This window comes from Nicotiana tabacum, chromosome 16 (assembly GCF_000715075.1).
Source record: "Nicotiana tabacum cultivar K326 chromosome 16, ASM71507v2, whole genome shotgun sequence".
Taxonomy (NCBI): Eukaryota; Viridiplantae; Streptophyta; class Magnoliopsida; order Solanales; family Solanaceae; genus Nicotiana; species Nicotiana tabacum.
In genome coordinates, this window is record NC_134095.1 from 68,192,985 (window position 1) to 68,219,563 (window position 26,579).

The 26,579-nt window shown below is 39.1% G+C and overlaps 1 pseudogene; it reads left to right on the top strand.

Moving 5' to 3' along the window:
• Window positions 1–16,000: 16,000 nt before the first annotated feature.
• Window positions 16,001–24,932, top strand: LOC107790205 (putative magnesium transporter NIPA3; annotated as a pseudogene).
• The last annotated feature ends 1,647 nt before the right edge of the window (window positions 24,933–26,579 follow it).

Consider the following 26,579-nt stretch of genomic DNA (forward strand, 5'->3'; position numbering starts at 1 on the left):
CGCGGTAAAATCATCAATCGGGACAGACCAAGCCACAATCCCCAATAGTGCACGACCCCACACTCGTCATTAAGTGTGTGCCTCACCTTAACATAGCACTACGATATGCAAATCCGGGGTTTCAAACCCTCAGAACATCATTTACAATCATTACTCACCTCAAATCGGCTAAATCTCTAGCTCGTGATGCCTTTGCCCCTCGAATTGGCCTCCACGCGCGTCGAATCTATCCAAAATCAGAACGAGGATGTCAAAGTATGCTAAGGGAACAAAGCCCAAGCGAAAACAATCAATAAAGGGCACAAACCCCGAAATTACCAAAACCCGACCCCTGGGCCCACATCTCGAAAGTCGATAATTTTTACATCAATAGATTCCTCAACTCCCCACGAGTTCATACATATCAAAAATTCTCAAATCCGATCCCAAATGGTCCTTCAAATCCACAATTAAAGGCCTAAGTTCTCAAACCCTAGTTTCCCCAATTTTAACCTTTGATTTCCATAATTTCTAGCTCTAATCCATGAAATAATAGCATAGAACGAGTTTTAGGTCCAAATTCCTTACCTCAATGAAGTTCACTTGAAATCCCCCTCTCAAATCGTCCAAGAAGCTCCCAAGCCGAAGTCAAAAATAGTGAAATAGCTAAATCTCGCGAAATGAAATAACTTATATGTTCTGCCCAGGCTTTTCCGCATCTGCAGTCCAAAACCCGCTTCTGCAGTACCGCATATGCGGTCAAATTCTCCGCTTCTGCGGAATTCACTTACTAGCTGCAAACCGCATCTGCGATTCAACCTCCGCATCTGCGACTCCGCGGGTGCAGTTCACCTACCGCATATGCGGTTCCTGACTCTTCCTCTCAGATCCGCTTCTGTGGCTCCCCCTTCCGCACGTGCGGCATCGCACCTACGATCCCCAAATCGCAGGTGCGAAAACATCAGAAGCAGAAAAATCTCGGCAACTGCAATAACCTTTCAACTTCTCCGACGACCACCCGAAATCATCCCGAGGCCCCCAGGACCTCAAACAAAAGCTCCAACATGACCCAATACCTTATTCAAACTTGTTCCAATAATCAAAACACTTCAAACAACATCAAATCTACCAAATTACATCGGATTCAAGCCTAAGTTTCTAAAATCTTCCGAAATACGCTTTCGATCAAAAACCCAACCAAACCACGTCCGAATGACCTGAAAATTTACACACACATCCCAAATGGCACGACGAAGCTACTGCAACTCTCGGAATTCTATTCCAACCCCTATATCAAAATCTCGCCTACCAACCAGAAATCGCCAAAATATCAACTTCGCCAATTCAAGCCTAAAACTACTCCAACCCTCCAAAACTCATTCCGATCACACTCCTAAGCCATAAATCCTCTCCTAAAGCTAACCGAACCATCGAAACTAGCATCCGAGCCCTCTAACGCATAAGTCAACATCCGGTTGACTTTTCCAACTCAAACTCCCTTAAAAGAGACTAAGTGTCTCAAACCTTATCAAAATCATTCCGGATTTGATCTGACCAACCCGATACCATAAAATATGGGTAAAACGGAGTGGTAACTCATGAGACGACTGGCCGGGTCATCACATCCTCCCCAACTTAAACAAACGTTTGTTCGCAAACGAATCAAGAAACATACCTGAAGCCTCAAATAGGTGATGATATCTGCTCCGCATCTCCCCCTCAGTCTCCCAGGTAGCCTCCTCCACGGGCCGACCTCTCCACTGCACTTTCAGTAAAGCTATATCCTTTGATCTCAACCTACGAACCTGACGACCCAAAAGAGCTACTGGCTGCACATCATAAGTCAAATCATCATCCAACTGAACCGTGCTGAAATCTAGAACATGAGACGAGTCCCCAATATACTTCCGGAGCATAGAAACATAAAATACCGGATGCACACTCAACAAGCTGGGTGGCAAAGCAAGCTCGTAAGCCACCTCCCCAATTCTTTAAAGCACCTCAAAAGGCCCAATGAATCACGAACTCAATTTCCCTTTCTTCCCAAATCTCATAACACCCTTCATGGATGAAACCCTCGATAGAACCTTCTCGCCAATCATGTAGGACACATATCGAACCTTCCTATCATCATAACTCTTTTGCCTCGACTGCGCTATATGAAGCCTCTCCTGAATCACCTTCACCTTCTCCAAAGCATCCTGCACCAAATCAGTCCCCAAAAGCCTAGCCTCACCAGGCTCAAACCAGCCAACTGGAGATCTACACCGCCTCTCATACAAAGCCTCATATGGAGCCATCTGAATACTTGACTGGTAGCTGTTGTTATAAGCAAATTGTGCAAGTGGTAGAAAATGATCTTATAACCCTCCGAAATCAATGACACAAGCACGCAACATGTCCTCCAATATCTGAATAGTACACTCGGACTGCCCATCCGTCTGAAGATGAAAAGTTGTGCTCAACTCCACCTGAGTACCCAACTCTCACTACACAGACCTCCAAAACTACGATGTAAACTGAGTACCCTATCTGAGATGATGGAAACTGGGACACCATGCAAACGAACAATCTCCCGGATATAGATCTCTGCCAACCGCTCTGAGGAATAGGTAGTACACACAGGAATGAAGTGTGCGCATTTGGTCAGCCGATCCACAATCACCCAAATAGCATCGAACTTCTTCAAAGTCCGTGGAAGTCCAACAACAAAGTCCATAGTGAGCCTCTCCCACTTCCACTCAGGAATATCCATCTGCTGAAGCAAACCACCCGGTCTCTGATGCTCATATTTTACCTGCTGACAATTGAGACACCGAGCTACAAATCCCACAATATCTTTCTTCATTCTTCTCCACCAATAGTGTTGTCTCAAATCCTAATACATCTTCGCGGCACCTGGATGAATAGAATACCGCGAGCTATGGGCCTCCTCCAGAAATTAACTCCCGAAGCCCATCCACATTGGGCACACAAATCTGGCCCTGCATCCTCAACACCCCATCATCACCAATGGTCACATCTCTGACATCATCATGCTGAACTCTATCCCTAAGGACAAGCAAATGCGTATCATCATACTGGCGCTCTCTGATGCGATCATAAAAGGAAGACCGAGAAACCACACAAGCCAATACCCGACTGGGCTCCAAAATATCTAACCTCATGAACCGATTGGCGAAGGCTTGAACATCAACTGCAAGAGGTCTCTCCCTAACTGGGATATATGCCAAACTCCCCATACTCACTACCTTTCAACTCAAAGCATCGGCCACCACATTGGCCTTTTCCGAATGGTACAATATAGTGCTATCATAATACTTAAGCAACTCCAACCATCTCCGCTGCCTCAAATTAAGATCTTTTTGCATGAACAAATGCTGAAGACTGCGATGATCAGTGAACACCTCACAAGATATGCCATACAAGTAATGCCTCTAAATCTTCAATGCGTGAACTATGACAGGCAACTCCAAATCATGAACGGGGTAGTTCTTCTCATGGGGCTTCAACTGACGAAAAGCATAAGTAATAACTCTACCCTATTGCATCAACACACAACCAATCCCAACTCTCGAAGCATCACAATACACGGTATATGAACCTGAGGTTGCTGGCAAAACCAACACTGGAGTTGTGGTCAAAACTGTCTTGAGCTTCTAAAAGCTCTCCTCACACTCGTCCAACCATAAAAATGAAGCACCCTTTTGAGTCAACTTGGTCAAGGGCGATGCGATAGATGAGAATCCCTGAACAAACCTGCGATAAGAAATAATTCAACTAACAGTTCGAACCAAGAAATGGAAGAACGAAAGTCGTATGGGTTCACAAAGACTCGCCAGCCAAACCAAGAAAGCCGCGAATCTCTGTGGCTGAGGATGGTCTAGGCCAACTTTGAACCGCCTCTATCTTTTTCGGATCAACATGAATTCCCTCGCTAGACACCACGTGCCCCAAGAAAGCCACTGAACTGAGCCAAAACTCACACTTGGAGAATTTTGCATAAATCTTCTCCTCTCTCAATCTTTGCAACACAACTCTCAAATGCTCCGCATGCTCCTCCTGATTACGCGAATACACCAGAATATCATCAATGAAGACTATGACAAATGAGTCGAGATAAGGTCGGAACACGCTATTCATCAAATGCATGAACACTGTTGGTATATTGGTCAGCCCAAAAGACATCACCAAGAACTCATAATGACCATATCGGGTCCTGAAAGTTATTTTAAGAATATCCGAATCCCTGATCTTCAACTGGTGATAACCTGAACGGAGATCACTCTTAGAGAACATTCTCGCTCCCTGAAGCTGGTCGAATAAATCATCAATGCGAGGCAAAGGATACTTGTTCTTAATTGTTACCTTGTTCAATTGCCTATAATCAATACGCATTCTCATTGTGCCATCCTTCTTCTTTACAAACAGAACATGCGCACCCCAAGGTGACACACTAGGCCAAATGAACCCTTTATCAAGGAGTTTCTAAAGTTGCTCTTTTAACTTCGCTGGTGCCATACGATACGGCGGAATAGAAATGGGTTGAGTGTCACGCACTAGATCAATACCAAAATCGATATCCCTGTCCGGTGGCATGTCCGACAGATCTGCAAGAAACACATCGGGAAAATCCCTCACAACTGGAACTGAATCAATACTGGAAGCCTCAGCTCCGATATCCCTCACAAATGCTAGATATGAAAGACAACCCTTCCCAACCATACGCTGGGCCTTCAAGAAAAAGATCACTCTATTAGGAACATAATAAGTCACACCTCGCCACTCGATCCGTGGCACACCCGACATAGCAAATGTGACTGTCTTAGCATGACAGTCCAGAATAGCACGACATGGAGATAACCAATCCATGACCAAAATGACATCAAAATCCACCATGCTCAATAGCAATAGATCCACTCGGGTCTCCAGACCCCCAATAGTCACCACACACGACCAGTACACATGGTCTACAACAACAGTATCGTCCACCGGGGTAGATACATGAACAGGTAAATCAAGAAACTCGCAGGGCGTACCCAAATAACAAGCAAAGTATGATGCCACATAAGAAAAGGTGGAACTGGGATCAAATAATACAGAGGCATCTCTGTGGCAGACTGAAACAATACCTGTAATAACAGCATCTGAAGCAATAGCATTGGGTTTGCCTAGAAGTGCATAGAAACGGGCCTAACCGCTACTTGATAGACCTCCCCCTCTGGGGCGACCCCTAGCTGACTGACCTCCACCCCTCACTGGCTGGGCGGATGGTGGTGAAGTAACTGGCATTGAAGTCGATGACTAACCCCTCTGTTGAGATGAACTCGCAAGACAACGAGGGAACTGCCTCCACATATGACCCATCTCACCACACTCATAAAAACTCCCAGGTGCTGGAGAAAGGGACTGAAGGGAACCCCTCGCACCAAAGTGACTAGCAGATGCACTCGGCATAGAAGAGCCCTGAACTGATGGAGCACGGGATAAACTCTGAGCTAGAAGGACACTAAGTGATGATTGGCCCTGCTGAGTACCGTGATAACCATGAGCCGAAGATGCCCCATGATAACCTGGGTGAGCTAGCTGAGCAGGCCTGAATGAACGACCTCCGCTGTGCTAAAACTGGCCCCTCGAAGGAGCACCACTATAGCTTCCAGATCCTCGAGGCCTCTTGGCCTCCCTCTCCTCTCGCTCTTGGCGGCGAACAGACTCAATCTCATGGGCGATATCAACAACCTTCTCGAACGTGGCACTAGTCACCCTCTCCCTAGTCATGAGAATACGGAGCTAATAAGTAAGACCATCAACAAACCTCTTGATCCTCTCTCGATCGATCGGAACTAACCAGATGGCATGACGAGACAACTCAGAAAACCTCAACTCATACTATGACACACTTATATCCCCCTATCGCAACCACTCAAACTACCTACGCAGCTCCTCTCTGTGGGACTGCGGCACATACCTCTCCAGGAAGAGAACGGAGAACTGCTACCAGGAAAGGGGTGCTGCACCAACATGACTACATCTCTCAAAATCCTCCCACCAAGTGAAAGCAGCTCCTAAAAACTGATAGTGGTAAAAGCGACCCCGGTGGTCTCCAGAATACCGGCAGTATGAAGCATCCTCTAACACTTATCCAAAAAGCCCTGGGCATTCTCGCCCTCTATGCCACTAAAGGTCGGAGGCTGCAATCTACCAAATCTCTCCAACCTACGTTGCTCATCCTCCGGCATGACAGGAACCACATAGTCCTGAGCAGCTGCAACAGGCTAGGCTGGATGCACCCCCAGCTTCTGAAGTCCATGCACGACCTGCTTAGGTGTGCGAGCGGCAGGAGTCTGATTGCCTCCCCCGTCCTATGAAGTAGCTGCGGCTGTAGTGGCTGAAACCGCCTGAGCCAGGCCAGTGCAAACTGATAAGATATGTGCCAAGGCCTTTTGAAGACCCGGAATCACAATAGGCACAGCTGGTGCATGAGCTGGTGCTGCTGGAGCATCCATAACTAGGACCTGGTCCTGAACTGGGGCAACTGGTGTATCTGCAGGTGCTGCTCTAGATGCTCTGCCCCTACCACGACCATGCTCGCGTCCTCGGCCTCTGGTGGCCACAGCTGGTGGTACTGGGGGTTGTCCACCTGACCAGTAGCGCGCATCCTCACCATCTGTGAGAGAATAGAATAACGGAAGTTTATTACTTGGGTCAACAAATTTGCACGACAAGAATTTCAAGAATATGAAGTTTATCCTAAAGGTTCCGCAGCCTCTCGAGGATAAATACAGATGTCTCCGTATCGATCCGTGAGACTCTACTAAACCTACTCATGACTCGTAAGACCTATGTAACCTAGGCTCTGATACCAATTTGTCACGATCCTAACCCGGACCCGATCGTGATGGAGCCTCACGTGAAAACAAGGCCAACCAACTATTCTCAATTCGATGTTAAACAGTTAATCAACAATAAAATAGCCTAAACCATGATTAATAATACGAAGTAGCATATCATATCAATAAAATGCGGAAGTACAACCCAACACAGCCCTAACCAGGGTGTCACAAGTCACGAGCATCTAACAACACTAAGTCCTCAAATGTAACTACAGAGTTTAAATATTGAACTAAGGACATAAAGGAAAGAGATAGGGAGAAGCTCCGGGCTGCGAACGCCAACAGCTACCTAAAGACTCCTCAAGATCCGGCTGAAGCTGGAATGAATCAACACTCGTGAGCGGGACCAGCTACGTCTGAATCTGCACATAGGGGTGTAGGGAGTAAAGTGAGTACTCCAACTCAGTGAGTAACAAATGTAAATAAAGACTGAAAGTAGGAAATCACATAGGGCACAAAGCATTCTATAATGAAGCAGTAAAACCATTTCAAAATACTAAAACAGTGAAAGATAGGTAAAATCCTTTAACTCAAAATTTAACTTCATGAAAAAGCCCTTTTCAATGATTAAGCAAGTAATCGACAGTCAATTATGAAAAGTAAACACATAAAGGCTCACCCCTCGGGCACAGTATCAACAAATCTGCCCCTCGGGTAACATCTCAAAATAGTACCAGCCTCTCGGGCAATCACATAGAACAATACTAGCCCCTTGAGCTCAATCTCATATCACAATGGGTACCCGCACTCACTAGGGGTGTGCAGACTCCTGGACGGGCCCTTTACGACCCAAGCACAATAACAAGCCATCTCGTGGCATCAAACTAGGCCCTCGGCCTCATATCAATCAAGCCACCTCGTGGCGTACATATCTCAGGCCCTTGACCTCAAATCTGTATCAGTATTTCCTCACAACATAGGCCGTCGGCCTTACTCAGTCAAAAATTCTCACAAGCCCTTCGGGTAATAGTAAAATAGTGTTTCTCAGCCCAAACATCATTTAAAATATCATTTAGGTATTAAAACTGAGTAAACATGGCTGAGTAGTAAAACAGTGGAAAATAACATGACTGAGTTCAAGTATAAAGTCAAAACAGTGAAGAAATATCAATAAAAATCCCCGAAGGGTTCAAGTAGTTGGCACTTGGCCCAAATATGGCATTCAGCCCAAATAATGATGATAGCAAATAGTTTTCAATCAAATACGCGGTAAAATCATCAATCGGGACAGATCAAGTCACAATCCCCAATAGTGCATGACCCCACGCTCGTCATCAAGCATGTGCCTCACCTCAATATAGCACTACGATGTGTAAATCCGAGGCTTCAAACCCTCAGAACATCATTTACAATCATTACTCACCTCGAACTGGCTAAATCTCTAGCTCGCAACGCCTTTTCCCCTTGAATCGGCCTCCACGCGCGTCGAATCTATCCAAAATCAGACGAGAACGTCAAAGTATGCTAAGGGAACAAAGCCCAAGCGAAAACAATCAATAAAGGGCACAGATCCCGAAATTACCAAAACCCGACCCCGGAGCCCACGGCTCGAAAGTCAGAAATTTTTACCTCAATAGATTCCTCATCTCCCCATGAGTTCATACATATCAAAAGTTCTCAAATCCGACCCGAAATGGTCCTTCAAATCCACAATTAAAGGCCTAAGTTCTCAAGCCCTAGTTTCCCCAATTTTAACCTTTGATTTCCATAATTTCTAGCTCTAATCCATGAAATAATAGCATAGGAACGAGTTTTAGGTCCAAATTCCTTACCTTAATGAAGTTCTCTTGAAATCCCCCTCTCAAATCGTCCAAGAAGCTCCCAAGCCGAAGTCAAAAATGTTGAAATAGCTAAATCTCGCAAAATGAAATAACTTATATGTTTTGCCCAGGCTTTTCCGCTTCTGCGGTCCAAAACCCGCTTCTGCGGTATTGCATATGCGGTCAAATCCTCCGCTTCTACGAAATTCACTTACCAGCCACAAACCGCATCTGCGATTCAATCTCAGCATCTGCGACTCCGCAGGTGTGGTCCACCTACCGCATCTGCGGTTCCTGACTCTTCCTCTCAGATCCGCTTCTGCAGCTCCCCCTTCCGCACATGTGGCCGCAGTCCCCAAACCGTAGGTGCGAAAACACCAGAAGCAGAAAAATCTCAGCAGCTGCAATAACCTTTCAACTTCTCCGACGACCACCCGAAATCATCCCGAGGCCCCCAGGACCTCAGCCAAAAGCACCAACATGACCCAATACCTTATTCAAACTTGTTCCAATCATCAAAACACTTCAAACAACATCAAATCTACCAAATCACATCGGATTCAAGCCTAAGTTTCTAAAATCTTCCGAAATACGCTTTCGATCAAAACCCCAACCAAACCACGTCCAAATGACCTGAAATTTTACACACACATCCCAAATGATATAACGGAGCTATTGCAACTCTTGGAATTCCATTCTGACCCCTATATCAAAATCTCGCCTATCAAACGGAAATCGCCAAAATATCAACTTCGCCAATTCAAGCCTAAAACTACTCCAACCCTCCAAAACCCATTCCGATCACACTCCTAAGCCATAAATCACCTCCCGAAGCTAACCGAACCATCGGAACTCGCATCCGAGCTCTCTAACGCATAAGTCAACATCCGGTTGACTTTTCCAACTCAAGCTCCCTTAAAAGAGACTAAGTGTCTCAAACCTTACCAAAATCATTCCGGATTCGATCCAACCAACCCAATACCATAAAACACGGATAACGAAGCATAAAGAAGCAGAAATGGGGAAAATGGAGCGGTAACTCATGAGACGACTGACCGGGTCATCACAAAAAATAAGGGACGTTTTTAATGGGGAAACATGGAACCCTACCCTAAGATTTTAATTCCTAGACCTAGACAAAAGACGACAGCCACACACAAAAAGAAAATGAAGAACAACGGCGGTCACTCTTCTTCAGCTCTCGCCGATCTCTCAATTCTTGTCTCTCTCGTTGGAGAGGCAGCAGCCTCTCATTCTTGAGGCTCAAAAGGGCAGCATCAACCGCAACACACACACATAAGAAGCAAAAGCAGAAAACTAGTCACAAGAATAAACCAAACGCAGCAGCCCTTCCCCGATAAAACTTCACTCATCTCCGTTATTTCAGCTTCCAAAACCAGCTGAAAAAAGCAGCCACCAAGCTCTTAAAAACCAGTCCAAAATCAGATCCAAAACCTTCCCAAAAATCACATGAAACAACTCAAAAATGCAGCTAATATCGCCCTCTAAAATCGAGCAAGCAGCAGCTTCAAAGCTGAATCATTGAGGCCGTGTTCGAGTTTTCGTTCGCCGTAGCTAGTCCGAATCTCCGGTCCTGGCTCTGGTCTAAGTAGGAAGCATAGGCGGAAAAGGCACATCCAGATTAAGGTCCATTCTAATTTTTCTTTTATAGAATAAAATAAGTTGCCATCTCTTGCTTATTCTATATGATATTACTGACGTTTAATCAAGTAACTTTTCTTAAATCATCATTTTTGTGTGATACCGTTTGGTTCAAAGTTGAGCTGTTTGGAATTACCATGACTTCTTTTCCTCCATGTTATCCACAGTTCTTTACGTGAAGTTGAAAATAGGGATGCTTGTGTACTTTAGAGTTCATTTGTAGATTTCTATATTAAAGAAGAACTGAAAGGAATTTTATTGGATTATTTATTCATTATAATTTTCCTTTTCATCAATTGTTTAATGTTGTAGTGATGCCTTTTCAATAGTAATCCAAACATGCTGTTCCCAAACTGATGTAGTAATCATTATTGTCCTTCCTTCGCCAAAATAATTTTTCGTAACTTATGTACGTTAGAATGAAGTTTATAACTTAACAATTAATCAATTCATAAATCATCATAGCTATGGGTACGGTTCCCGTGACATAGCTGTGATGCATAACTTCCAAATTTGGGTGTACATTTCATGTGACCCGACTTCAATTTCCAATAAAGTTAAATAAAATAAACATATCGTGAACCGCGGGTGCATTTCATGTAGCGTGGTTTACGATGTGTTTTCAAAAAATAAATAAGTGTATGACAATCATGAATTTTCCTAAAAACATTAAAAGCGGTTAGAAAGTTAAAAATACACGTAGGTTTTCAAAATGTGTAATTAATCAGATAATTAGGCCAATAATAATAGTTGAGCGACCGTGCTAAAACTACGAAACCCGGGAATGCCTAACACCTTCTCTCGATTTAACAGAATTCCTTACCCGGATTTCTATGTTCACAGACCATAAATAAGAGTCAATTTCCTCGATTCGAGATTTTAAACCGGTGACTTGGGATACCATAAATTATCCCAAGTGGCGACTCTGAATTTAAATAAATAATCCCGTTTCGATTGTCACTTTAATTGGAAAACACTCCCTTATACCCCTTTCGAGTGGTAAAAAGGAGGTGTGACAATACACATAGGAATAAGGGTCTTATAATGAAAAGATTGGACAAAATATTAGGGAATGAGGAATGGGCTGAACTCTTCCTAAAAGCTCAATAATTCACTTACCCAAAACATACTCAGACCATAATTCTATCCTAATTGAATTAATTCCAAAAAATAGGTTAACTCATAATATACCCTTTAGGCTCGAGACCTTCTGGTGCAAACATCCAGAATTCCAAACAATTGTTGAAAAAAATTGGTACGAATTAGATTATTTTAAAGCAAGCCTAAACTTTGAGGAAAAATTAAAACCCTGAAAAAATAATACCTTTGGTAACATCATGGAAAAAAAGAGGAAATTACTTGCTAGACTTCAAGGAATTCAGAATTCCAGTAACTATATACTACTAGTAATTTCCTTCAAACACTAGAATATGATTTAAAAGGGAATACAATGATATCCTAAGAATCGAAGAGGACTATTGGAAATTAAGGTCTAGGATAATGTGGTTAAACGAAGAAGACGCTAACACAAAATTTTTTCATATTTTGGCCACTAATAGAAAAAGAAGAAACAAAATCAATTTCTTTAAGGATGATACCAGGAATTGGATCAATGAACACCATCTAATTATGTCACATGTGCTCAATTACTTCACAAATACATTCACAATATCTCACTCCCTAACTAGTTGGATTAGCCCACTAGGAAACCCCTCTACACATACTAATTAGATCTAAACTTTTTAGACATCCTCTTATTAGATATCGAAATTAAAAGGGCTATCTATTCTTTTAAACCTTTCAAAGCCCCAGGGTCGGATGGCCTTCACCCCTTCTTTTTCCGGAAATATTGAAAAACCATAGATCATTCGGTAACAAAGCTTTGTCATGATATCTTTAGAAATTAGGAAATCCCTAAAGACATTAATAGAACCTATTTGTGCCTTATCCCTAAAATCCCTAATGCGAATAACATTAGAAATTTCAGACCAATTGGACTTTGCAATACTATCAACAAGTTAATTACAAAATTCTAGCAAATCGACTAAAACCATTCCTAGAACAATTGATTAGTCCCTTCCAGGCAAGTTTCATGAAAAATAGAAGAGCTTCTGATAATGCAATCATCATACAAGAACTTGTTTCCAATTTAAAAAAGATAAAAGGCAAACAAGGCCAAATAATATTAAAAATTGATCTAGAAAAAGCATTTGACCATTTGCATGGTCTTTTCTTCATCACGCTCTAAAATACTTCAAATTCCCTCCCAAATTCTCTAAGCTTTTATTAAGTTGTATTTCAACAAGTAGTATAGCAATTTTAGTTAATGGCTCTGTCACAAAATTCTTTGAGCCAAGTCGAGGCATCAGGCAAGGTGATCCCATTTCACCCTATATATTCATCATTTGCTTAGAAATGCTAACAAGATATATAGACCATCAAGTCGATATTAGAAATTGGGATCTAATAACCATAGGAAAAAGATGTCCAAAGTTTTCTTACCTGTTTTTTTCTGACGACCTTACTCTAATGGCAAAGGTAAATGATAAATCATGCCATGCCATTAAAAATGGATTAGACCAGTTTTGTGACCTATCAGGTCAATGTATTAACAGTGCTAAATCAAAGGTCCTCTTTTCTAAAAATTGCACCACTTCACTGATTAAGGATGTTACAACTAGACTAGGTATAAAGAAATGTGATAACTTTGGTACCTACCTAGAATTCCCAAATATTAAACAAATGCCCAAGGCCGAGAGACTACTAATTTATAATTGATAATATGAGAACCAAACTAGCATCCTGAAAATTGAAATTCATTAACTTAGTAGGGAGGACAACCCTATCCCTCTCTTGCCTTAATTCAACACCCGATTACTATATGTAGTAAACCTTGCTTCCTAAAAATGTCCTTAACAAGATTGAGGATTTTATATAGGGTAGCACCATGAAAAAAAGGAAAATTCATCTTGTTAAATGGTCTATACTATGCCACCCAAAATCCAATGGAGGCCTAGGTATCCATATTGCTATTACTAAGAATTTATACACACTAGCTAGTCTAGTATGGAGAATTTTTACAAATGCTACAACCCCCTGGGCTAGATTAATCATCACCTCTTATGGAACTAATGTTGCTAAAAATAAAAGCTCGTTCGTCTGGAAAAGTATTCAAAGGGGATGAGAACTATGCTCAAAAGGTATCACTTGGTCACCCCATTACCATTCCAACATGAACACATGGAAAACCAACTGGATACCAAATATAGGAAATCATAGAAAGGAAGTAACATGTCCTCTCTCTATTAGTGACCACTCAACAAAATAAGGGACGTTTTTAATGGGGAAATGGAACTTTAATGAACTATCACTCAACATCCCTAGTGATATAAAGGAAAATATCACTAAGACAAGAATTCGTCTTAAAGGCCCTACCAATGATATTTCAATATGGTCGTTAAATACAAAAGGTTTTTTCACAATAAAGTCCTATTACACACTTATAGAACATCCTCCGGACAATCAATTAGAATCCAAATGGATTTGGAACCTAAATTGCCCTAATAAAATCAAATTCTTCTTGTGGCAATATCTCCATAACAGGATACCATGCAAAAAATATCTCTCACAAATTGGTCTAAACATTGATCCCTTCTGCCCTACATGTAAATGCCAAGAAGAGGAATCCATAATCCTTATTTTCCTAAAATATAAAGCTGTCAAACATTTCTAGGATAGTCTTGGGTGGAAATTTTTTTACAAAGAAAATGAAAAGCACTGGCTCCTGCAATTAAAAAACTTTGATTACCCTCTAAAAGAATTATATTAATTGAAATTCCTTCTTCCCATTTGCCATCTGGCACATTTGGCTTAATAAAATAACAACAATCAAAACAATACCGACAATCCTATTAATGATATTCAAATTATCCAAAGAGCTACTGAATTTAAGCTACTCACGTAAAAGAGCCTCAACACTCCTCGTAAAATGCCAATAAAGGTTAAGTGGAACAAACCACCAAGAGGCTGGTTTAAACTTAACATAAATGCTAGTTTCAATAACCATAATAAAAAATGTGGCCTTGAAGGTGTATCCAGAAATGCCAATGAGAAATGGGTGGTTGGATTTGCAAAATCTACCCATGCTAACGGCTCACTACAAGTAGAAATGAAGGCACTGATTGAGGGGCTCAAAACAACATAAGAATGAGGAATGTTCGCTCTTGAAATTGAGACAGACTCCACGGAGGTAATTCACTCTATACAACAAGGTAATAAATTATATGATAACATCATTAATGAATTAGGTTGTTCAGGAACCAGCAGAAGGTAATCCTTCAGTACATATTCAGGCAAGGGAATAGGATAGCTCATCATCTGGCAAAGAAGGCGAAGGCAAAGGGAAAACAACATTTTATACTGCACCCCTCCCCCCCCCCTCCCCCTTATGTAAACTCTATTGTGGAAAGCAAACAAAAAGAACTCAATGTTTTTGTTAAGTCTTTATCTTAGGATGCTTGCAATATCCTAGCAAGCTTAGGCAATTAATGTGTTCTTAGCGGCTAAATTATGAAGGTTATGTACGAAACACTAAGTACTTTTTAATATACTATTTCCAGAGTAATTAGAAATATGCTTTGCAGCCGTTGAACACTGTTTCTTGAGTTGGTTTGTAATAGTCTTTGCTTTTCTCTCAAAATAGTTTTGTTCTCGTGTTCTTACGACTTTCTTCATGTTATGACGCTTATTACTCGAGAAAGTATTATAGTTGAAGATTTATACAAGTTTAAAATATCTTATATATAAGGAAGGCCTTAATATATAAATTTAGTTTATATTAGGAAGGTTACATAAATTACAATTTTGTCTTATGTAAAATTAATTTTTAAAGGGTAAAAAAGGCTAACGATATTTTGCTAAGAGCTTTTGTGCTTTTAATATAGTATATAAATATAGATATATAGATATATAAATATCTAAAAGCGGTGATATGTGCAAATAATTGTTTATTCTCTTACAAAAAGAAAACTTAGGTGGTGTTTGGGTTAGAAAATAATTTTGTTTTGCTTTGTTTCTATTGTGGGTTTATTTTTTTATTTTTTTGTGAATGTACTTTGAAAGATTTTTTCCCATAATTATTGAGAAAGAATTATTTTTTATTTTGATTGTTCTCTTTTTAAAAAGCTAGACAAAATATAAAATAAAAACTATAACTTGTTAGAGAACAAAATAAAATAATTGCTAAAACAAAAAATAGAAATGAAACGCACTACAAGACAAAACGTGTTTAAAAAACAATATAAATATATTAAAATATTTTATTATGTTATTAGTACAATATTTGGCACGAAATTTAAGAATCTTTTTTAAATTTATAATTTAAAATAAATTATAAATATTTATGTGATTAGAATTTATTATTTAATAAAGTGGATAGTTTAAATTTTAAATATTTCTAAATAAAATAGAAATTGAGAGAAAGGGAGTAATTAATTATTAACAACAAAAAGCTAAAAAAGAAGATCGATCTCTGTCACTCTCAGTACATGCGATCCAAGAAGAAAGCAGAGCATAAAGACTCGACTCTTGTCGTCTTCTTCCACTTTATTTATCCCCAGATCCATCACTCCTTTATTTCCCCCACTTTGTTCATTTTCAAAATTACCACTTAAAAACTCCCGAAAAAAGAAAAAGTCACCACTGTGCCCCCACTACTTTTTCTCAATCATTTTGGGATCTTCATGGTTAATTCACCTGATATTTTGATGGTGAATTGTTGATGGGAAAATGGGTTGCTGATGGAATGGCAAAAGAGTGTTTCTGTGTTACTGAAGCTTTTGGATTATTGAAGAGAAAAAAGGAACAGTTTTTGTTGTTTTTAAATTGTTGTGTGGAAGTGGATATATGGGGAGTTCACAGCAGCCAACTAGCTTTGGGGACCCTCAAGAAATCTCCTCTGACAATGTTAAAGGCCTGTGCTTGGCTATCTCTTCTAGTTTGTTTATTGGCTCCAGCTTTATCATCAAGAAAAAGGGTCTTCAAAAGGCTGGTGCTTCTGGGGTCAGGGCAGGTATTTTTTATTTCAGTTCCCCTTCTGTTTAAAATTACTATCTTGGTATATGGTTTTGGTGAATTGAGTTAGAAGTTTTGTAGTTTTTGGTCCAATACATTAGAAATGGCTGAAATTGAACTGTTTTTTTTTAATTAAAATTTTAGTGGTTTGATGGAATTAAAATTTCTGTGGCGGGTCTGAGTAAGGGTATGGGTAGGCCTAAGAAGTATTGGCGAGAGGTTATTAGGCAAGACATGTTATTGCTTTAGCTTATTGAGGATATGGGGTGGAGGTCGAGGATTAGGGTTGAAGGTTGACCGGTAGTAGTGTGTTTCTCCTGGGGTTACGAGTAGTACTAGGACTATTTTTTTATTTTCCTATTCATGGTTCGGTATTATTACATGCTGTGTCATTCACGTTTGTTACCATCTTACATTGTTGTTACTATTGTTTGTTGCTTGGTTGCTTTATTTTCGTTGTTCCTTGAGCCAATGGTCTATTAGAAATAGCCTCTCTATCTTTACACTCTAGGGGTAAGGTCTGCGTATACACTACCCTCCCCAAATCCCATTTATTAGATTATATTGGGTTTATTATTGTCGATGGAATTAAAATATTGGAAATTTGTTTGTTTTATGAACGAAGTTGGAATTCAGATTCTTTCTGAATTGGTTGAAGTCAATACATTTTAACAACAACTATCTATTATCCGTCACTCCCAAACAAGTTGGAATATTATATATATATACGGTGGTGTCTGAACTAGCTTGCATAGAACCTCGACTATTCCACTGGGTACCTGCTATTTCTTACCATCACAAGTATCAGGTAACTCTTCCTACTAAGATTTTGGTAGATGGGAATCACCTAGTTTTTTATTGTAAACACTGGAATTTGAATCTGGGATTCCATGGTTCTAGTCCACACCTTTGGATGCAAGTTGGGATGTGCTATGTGAATCCTCGTGATCATGTTTCCCCAGTTAAATTCATTTCAAATCAACATTACAAAGTAAAAATAAAAAGAAAAGTACTAAAAATGTTTATGTATTTCCTACTGACATAAGAATCTCTAATAGGGTTAAATGACTCGTAGAAAGCATAAGACCTAAAGTAAATGTGTTATCATGACTAAAACATATTCCAACTTATTGATATCGCCTCTATGAACATTTTCTCTATCATTGTTCCCTTTCTCTCGTTAAGTCTACATCGATTGAGATCGTAGGTTCTTCAAGATAACTTCCTTCCATGTGATTTTATGTCTACCTCGTCCTCTTTTAACACCTTCATTCACCACGATTTCACACTTGCAGATGGGTGCATCTGGAGATGGACCATCTCTAAGCGACCTTCTCATTTTTTATCCTCAATATATGCTATTTGTACCTTCCAGCGAAAGTGATCATTTTTAGTCTCATCTAATCTTGTATAATCGCACATCCATTTTAGCATCCGCATCTCTTCGACACTCATCTTATGGATGTGTTAGAAGCCTAACATTCACTCATGTATAACATTTTTGATTTTATAACTGTTCTATAGAACTTAACTTTCCTCCTATCACACAACGCCAGTAGCACTTCTCCATTTCAACCATCCGATTTTGATTTTATGTGTGACATCTCCATCTGGCATTCCATTATCATGGAATAATGAGTCAAGGTATCTGAATTGTCGCATTTAGGTACCACAATCCCGTCTCATCTCACCTTAACTTCACTTTTATTGTGCTGACTAAACTTGCAATGCATATATTCAATCTTACTTCTACTTATCCTAAACCCGTACTCCCTAGAGTAGTTCTCCCCAGTTCAAGCTTTTGGTTGATACTCTCGTTGGTTTCATCAATCGGCACAATATCGTCAACAAATAGCATATACCATGTGATTTCAGCTTGTATTGGGTTGGTTAGCTCATATATAACTAGGGTAAACAAGTACAGACCCAATGTCAATCCCTTGTGTAAACCTGCGGTTATGGGAAACCCCTTTGTATGTCCTATTATTCTTCTCATGCTAGTGACGACTCTTTCATACATATCCTTTATGGACTTCAATGAATTCTTTACTTTTCCAACACCTACCAAAGGACGTGAAGTCAATAGGTTATTGCTATGTATTTATCTATTGGTCCAGTCTTTATTTATTAGAGAAAATGTTGATGTTATCACCTTGTCCTAATTTCATTGGTCTGTTGATACAATTTAAGAAAATGTTGATGTTATCACCTCTAAAGGAAGTGTTAGATATAAATACAACTTAGTTTGGTCCTACAGCTTCAGGTTCACTAAAGCTTCTATTAAACAACTAATGCTTCATTGTTTGCTGCACTGCTGATAATTAAGGTTTTGTTTACTGAAAAAGGGTGTAAATACCTGTAGACAGGATCATAGTGGTTGAGAGAGTCTCTACGCCACTAGGTCAAGAGTTCAAGGCTGGTAACTCGCAAACCAAAAAAAAACAAAACCTTGTACACAGGATGTTTGCAAAAATCAACTTCAAAGACTACGGCAATGCCAACTTTCTATGAGCTCTCTCAGGTTAAAAGAAGATTCCTTTGGTTATTAGATAAACACGATTATGATTAATAACAATATTAAAGAGATAGGACCCTCTTAAGAGGAGTAATTTGAATTTCATCGATATCGAGTACCTTTAAGAGACAATTGTATTGTGGTGATTCAAACACTCTCTTGGTAGGATTATTTTTTCATGATATTACCATCCTTGCTGATTAATTTTCATGATTTTCCTTTGCTTTACATAGAACATATCAATTTTGAGAGTACATGTTCAAGATTTCATCAGTTTCCTTTTCCCAAGCTTTTAGAAGACAAGAAATTCTAAAAGTGGTTCCACAAGTGTGGTGTTCTACCTACTTTCAGAGTCTTTTCGAAGAAAAGTAAAATGTCCTTACTGTGCCTTTAACCCTCGGGGATTTCTGGGTTTTCAAAAAAAAATGTAACCTGTCCATGTTACAACATTAAGTTCTGCTTCTCAAAGATGCTTCTTTATTTCCTACCTCTTTAGTAGTCTCAGACATATCACATATCCTTGACCATGTGCCTGTTCTTGACATGGGTGCTCTGATGCTCAAGATTCAGTGTTACATGAGCTATTTGTTGGATAGGATGTGTAAGGCTGCATGCTTTCCTATGCATTAAGCATATAATGACTAAGACTTCTCCGTTGTATTTCATTTTGCATGTTGCTTTATTGTTCCTTTTAATAAGTCGGTTCACGATACAACTGTGATTTATGGGGGTGAGGCTGTTTTGGCATTAGCTTCATTTTTCGTCTGATGTTTCGTATTTTTTCAAATGGCGCGTGCAGTAGAATTGTCAGTCAGATTGGTCCTGTATACTTCATCCTTTTTCATCTGCAACTTTTCACAAGGAAAACATTTCTTTTATAAGAAGAAAAATGCATAAGGGGAGCCTTGGAGCAACAATAAAGTTGTCTCCGTGTGACCTATAGATCATGGGTTCGAGCCGTGGGAGCAACCACTAATACCTACATTAGGTAGACTGTCTACATCACACCTTGGGGTACGGCCCTTCCCCGAACCCTGCGTAAATGCGGGATGCTTTATGTACCGAGCTGTCCTTTTATAAGGAAAAAATGCACTGTTGCTGGTGCCCGGATTTCATGTGTTTCATGAAACCATTGGATAAGAAATGGGTTGCCTCTTTAACAACCTTATTCCGCTCAGGTCTTGGATTTAAAAGGTCAAGCTTTATCATAATTTTGAATAGCAAAGTTAGCTTCTAAAAGTTATTCAACTTTACATACCTAGTGGAAATGTACCTTTACTTAATTTTCACATGCTATGGCAGGCGCTGGAGGCTATTCTTACTTGCTGGAGCCACTGTGGTGGGCAGGAATGATAACAAGTTAGTTACCCTATTCAATGCTTCTGATATATGAGGATTGTGCTGAATTATTTTTTCCTCCAGTCCAAAATAATGCCTTTAGTGACTTGGCATGACCATTGAGACGATAACTGCAATGTACATCATCTAAATTTATGTAAAAAGTGATCTTTTTTTTTTTTTGTTGAGAAAGGTAAGACTGTATAAACAGAGGCACAAAGTTCGTGCCAAAATACATGCAAATCAGTTACTTTATATCACTGCAAGAAGCTGAGGAAATCTAACATCCTATCTGCTGTACTAACATCTTCTGGTCTACACCAAAAAGCCAAAAAGGAGTGAATGTTATATAAGCTGATTTTCGTCATAACTAATTTTATTGAATGGGGAAGGATAGACCTTGTATTCTAGATTCGGGATGAGTAAAAGAGGAGTTGAGAAATTTAAAGGAAAGAAAGAATCAACTATTAAAGATAACACCGTGTGAATTGCGTGTTATTGCTTGTTTTGTTTCATTTGGTGTGAGAGCGTAGAAGGGCTTTCAGGAGGTGACAGCTCACTTAAGGATATCAATATATCCTAAAGCTGTCCCACTGGCTATTCAAGCCACATTATATTTGTTCTTTTTCTTAATTTTTTGACAAATATTGATGCTGAATGCAAGGATATTTACTTCAGTTTTTCACATCTGCTCTACTTTGGTATGAGTAATGTGGTCTTTTACTTGTTAAAAAGCCTCAATAGCAAAAGATTTTTCATTTACTGAAAGTCCTACCAATAAGCTTGAGAAATAGTTATATCTCCTCAAGGCTTTTGCCTCCTCCTTCGCAAAAAGGAGAATTTTTGTTAAGGGGCTTCTATGTTTGCAGTTTTATTTTAACTTGAAGTATTTTAACCATTTCCATGTTCTCCTACCTTTCAATTTGAAGAAAGAAAAAAAAAAACAGCAGACAAAGATAGGTTAATATGAGTGCGTTGCTTCTGTGGCAGTGATTGTTGGAGAGATTGCTAACTTTGCAGCTTATGCATTTGCACCTGCTGTCCTCGTCACTCCTCTTGGTGCTCTCAGTATTATTATCAGGCAAGAGAAGTCTGGAAATGATTGTTCAACTTTCTGCCTGTTACATACGAGGTGGCATATATTTATTTATTTATCTGTCTATTTGTGCAGTGCTGCACTTGCACATATGATATTGGGAGAAAAATTGCATATTTTTGGAATGGTTGGTTGTGTTCTATGCATTGTGGGCTCAACAACCATTTGTTTGCATGCTCCTCAAGAACGTCAAATTGAGTCTGTAAAGGAACTTTGGGACCTCGCCACAGAACCTGGTACGCATTTGAATGCTAACAAAGCTGACTTCTTCTTGACATATTGTGAGCATGGAAGTTTTGATTGCTTAGCTTTTTACTGACAATAATTTGGTAATCTTTTACTCGACAGCGTTCCTCCTATAGGCAACTTTGGTTATAGTGGCAGTTGTCATAATCATTGTCCAGTATATTCCAAAATATGGACAAACTCATATTATTGCTTACATTGGAGTTTGCTCACTTGTTGGTTCTATTGGGGTAGGCACTCAGCTATCTGGTTGGAGTTTGGCGTTCCTTTTTCCCTCTCTCATACGGGTTCTCCTTTTCCTTTTATTAAGCTTGTCATTAATGCATCATTGCTATATCCATAGTGTGATCTAATTTTTTTATTTTTTTTTTTGTCAAAAAATCATAAATGATTTGGCAGGTTATGAGTGTCCGAGCACTAGGAATAGCATTAAAATTAACATTCTCTGGAATGAACCAGTTGCTGTATCCTCAAACATGGGTCTTTGCAGTAGTCATGGCAACATGTGTGTTTACACAAATGAACTACCTAAACAAGGTAATTAGAATGTATTCTCAGTTCTTTTTTACCAGTTGATGTGTTTGTTACTTTTTGAGTGGAGATATTCATCATTTGTATGGAAGTTCTGAACATTAACTTGGTAGATACTTATGCTCTTGGACTCTGAGGTGTCAGCCTATATTTTGTTGCTATTTGACTTGCAGTAATTACAATGAATTTAACTCAGTTAGGATATCTTATTCAAAAAATAGTTTAAGTTACTAATTCAGAAGTCTAGGCTCTTTTTTTATAGACCTCAGTGTGGATTCATAGAGCACCAAGAAAGGCTGTTTCTTAATTTGGCTAGAAGCCAAAGGGACCATCCTTACAGCTGAGAATGAGGAGGAAGAAGAGGATAACTGATGTAAGCTGGTGTTAAATGTGCAAGCAATCTTGGGAAGATGTGGACCACTTACTTTTATCCTGCCAGCTAGTTAGGCTTGATGCTTTGTTGTCGTCGTTACACTTACATTAGGTTGTTATTAGTCTTTTTAGTTTGGTAACAGACTTACATATTACTAAGGGATAGTTAGAGATTTTGGGAACATCTAGTTTTAAAGGATCTCTAGTTTGCCTTATTTACTGATATAGTAATGAAATTAGCCTGAATAGAGCCAAATGGATAGAAGCATTCACATGGTCGGCCCCGACTAGTTTGGGATTGAGACCTAGTTGATTGATTTGTATGTTGAACTTCTGTCCCTCCCTGACTGACTACATAAAAATAGACATTTATAGTTTGCAGAGCCTAAGTTGGCCCTTTATACAATGATTTTTCTCTATTTGCATATCCTTGTCTTTTCCTGGTGTTTTTCTCAATTTTTGGGATAATCAGTGTTTCTCTCTATTTTTACACCAGATTTTCCCCATATTTTAAATGCAGGCTCTTGATACATTTAACACAGCGCTTGTATCACCAATATACTATGTGATGTTTACATCACTGACAATAGTCGCCAGTGTCATCATGTTCAAGGTGCAACTACTTTCTTTACCAAGGCTGTAAGCATTAACTTATATATCACAGACTGTCTTCCTTAAAACTTGTTCTACTTGGCTTGTTTAAGGTGATTCAAGGTGGCAGAAGCTTGAAAAGGGTTACTCCTCTTTTAGTGGGTGAAAATTTTCTTTAGTATTGTCCCCAGGGCTTTGGTCTAGTGGTAAGAGCGCTGCAGGTGATGTGAATTAGGTGCACATCATCGGATTGAACCCGATCACATACTAAAGCCTGGTATTTAAGTGGAGGAGGGGGTTTGGGCCAGTGTTGTCAAAGGCGCGCTTAAAGCACGCTTAAGCCCTGAAGCGTGGCTTAAAACATGTTGAGTGCTTCGCCTCGCTTTATGGGCGCTTCAGTGTCGCATCAAGGCTCTAAGGCATACTTTTCTTGCCAATGAGTGTAATTCTGAAAAGGCAATACTAAACAATTAATATTTCACTTTATCGTAATTTTTTTTTAAATTTCTTTGTCTATATATTTGTTATTCATGCTTATAATTATTGATCTTGAACTACACATACATATGTTTACTTTTTCTCCAGTTGCGCCTTTTTCATTAAAGTCTACACTTTAATTGTGTTTTGCGCTTAAAGCCCCAACGGACCTTAGAGCTGTTTTGCGCTTTTCGCCTTTGATAACACTGGGTTGGGCATTATCCGATGATTTTTGAACCGTATGTGCCACAGGCCCTCAGGAATTTTTCAGTTATCAAAAAAATTTCTTTAGTATCTTCGCTAATGATTTTTTCCCGTCCACATGCTCCTATCCTTTTCATCTTGCATATAGACTATTTTTCATCTTACATAAACACAAATCTATTTGCTACCCATTAATCAATATTCTCTAATTTGAATCATTTGTTCCCAATTCACTTGGACGATTGAGAATCATTTTAAAAATTCTTGAGGACTTTCCCATTAATTACGTTGTTTTTTTTAAACTGCCTAACTATTTATAGTTTGGTATGTAACAATTTTATACCGTTATATATATTTATGTTTTTTGGAGAAATTGCATATCCTGTCATAAGCAGATAAGTACTTGTCTTAGTTATCGGTGTAGCTGCTTTGAAGTGCTAAACCATAGTGAAAGCTATTAGTCAAATATTTGGATAAGTTCAGTTTGTGTGTGAGAGACACCCTCTATCATCAACCAACTTATCTGCTGCTAAAGCGTCTTTCATGCTTTTGGAACAGGACTGGAGTGGGCAAACTGCAATTCAAATTATCACGGAACTCTGTGCGTTTGTGACCATTTTGTCAGGCACCTTTCTTCTTCACAAAACCAAAGATTTGGTTGATGGTATCATCTCAGATTACTAATATGTTTGGGGCTTGTAGTTGAGATTTTGTCGATTGGAGTTGATAACTATTCTTCTTCTGTTCACAGTTTCTTCACCATCTGTGTGCATGCGATATCCTAAGCACGATGAAGAAGAATCAGATCAAGAAGGCATTCCTCTGAAGCATCGAGAAACCATGCGATAGCTAACATTCACTCAAAAACATTTTTCTTGAGAAAAATGGCAAGTATTGACCCTTTAGCTAATGGAATAGTACGCGCTATATTAGTTTGTACATATAACTAGTCATGGACAAAGTGCAAGTGGGAGTCCAATTACCAGTGTATCATTCTTGTCATTGGCGTTGGAACTTCCCCAGCAACACATGAAGAAATTTTCTAGATATCTTAGGAAAGCTTGAAATTCATGCATTTGGGAATATCTAATTCTTTTTAAATGGAGAGAAATGAAAAGGATGTCTCCCATTCTTGTACCTATTTTATCTTAGTAACATTCTCCAAATGAATGATAGATAGGTAGTTGAAGCTTTAAGACTGTTAGTCATTTCCAATTCCCTTTTATGTTATTGAGTTTTGAAAGTCTTAATTCAAGTCACTAGATGCAAGCTCAAAGTTTATGCACCCCTTCATTCACCAATTTGTGGTGCCAGGCCAGCCAATGATTGATTCCCTTCAAATTTTGTAGCAGACATTTTATCTAAGCAGTGAGTGATCTATTCAAAAGGCAAATTTTATAATCAAAAGGAAGAAGAATGGCATTATTTAAATTACTACTGAACAAATGAGGAATCTCTGCTTCTACTTAACATCAGATTCAACATTTGTTCAACTTCGGAACCCCTCTCTTTCTGTTCTCCGTATAGGAATGGGATGCCATTCCTCTTTTGTGGCGGGTTATATCTAACCTCCTTGATATTCCACCACAAGGAGGTATTATTCAAAAAAAAAAAAATCATATAAGACAAACTAAGGCATATTGGAAGTTCTATTTTTAATAAAGTTTTTTTTTTAGAAAAAAAATAGTAGAGTCTAACTAACGTTACAAACTCCTAGGGTTGCCGTGATAGCTCATTGTTTTATTTCCCGCAACCATCTTCTAGCATTCTTGCTTGCATATTGTGGTTTCGTTCTTTTATTTCTTCATTAAAAATCAAACGGGTAATTCATAATATACAAAGTAGTCGAAAAGTTCAAATTAAGAGCTATAAGCATAAAGGACCGTTTATAAGGAGCTTCTTATACTTCTTGAATAACTTTATAAGGTGCTTCCTTCTAAAGTTTTTTTTTTTTTTTGTAAGAGGGAAACCTATAGCCGCTACAACCTCTGCCACAGTCTCTGTCCTTTCTTAAATCACATAAATTTGTACAGAGGAAGTATGATTTATATGATTTATGATGTTGTCACGACCCAAAATCCACTAGTCGTGATGACACCTAACCCAACCCGCTAGTTAAGTCAACTAGTAACTATCCAATTCCATTAAAGTCAACCAAACAATTAAATAGAGAAGTTAACTGAATTTTATACATTCCCCAAGGACTAGTAGTACAAATCATTAGCTTCTAAGAATAGAGTTTACAAAGCTGATATGAAGAAAATACATCTTCTGTTTGAAAAGTACATAAACTGAATTTTTATAATCTAAGGCTACCGGGAACAAGAGGCAGCAACAATAGGAACCCAGGTATGCCTTCAAATCCAGTAACCATCGAACGCAGCAACATCGGCATCCGGGATTTGCACGCAATGTGAAGGAAGTGCAGTATGAGTACAATCGACCCCATGTACTCAAAAAGTAACAAACCTAACCTCAGGTTGAAAGCAGTGACGAGCTGGAACATAAGTCGAGTCCAACAAAAATAACCAACAGCAGTTCATACAATGTAGAGCATATAAACAAGGAAATAATCTCAGAGGTAAAAAAATTCAGCTTTTGCACAGTTTTTTGAAAATAGTTCCGCTTTCCAAGAATATCAGCAAAAATCCAAATCCTTTATCGAAATCATCGAAATTTTTTGAGATAGTTCAAAAAATGTAATTTTCCTAAAGAGTCCTTTCCATTGTAAATAAAAATGTTTCATTTCCTTTCCAGATAACAAGTGTGAAATACCACTCCATGCCCACATATCAATGTGTATAAAAAGTCATGAATGATGCGATACTGTACATCATGAGAAA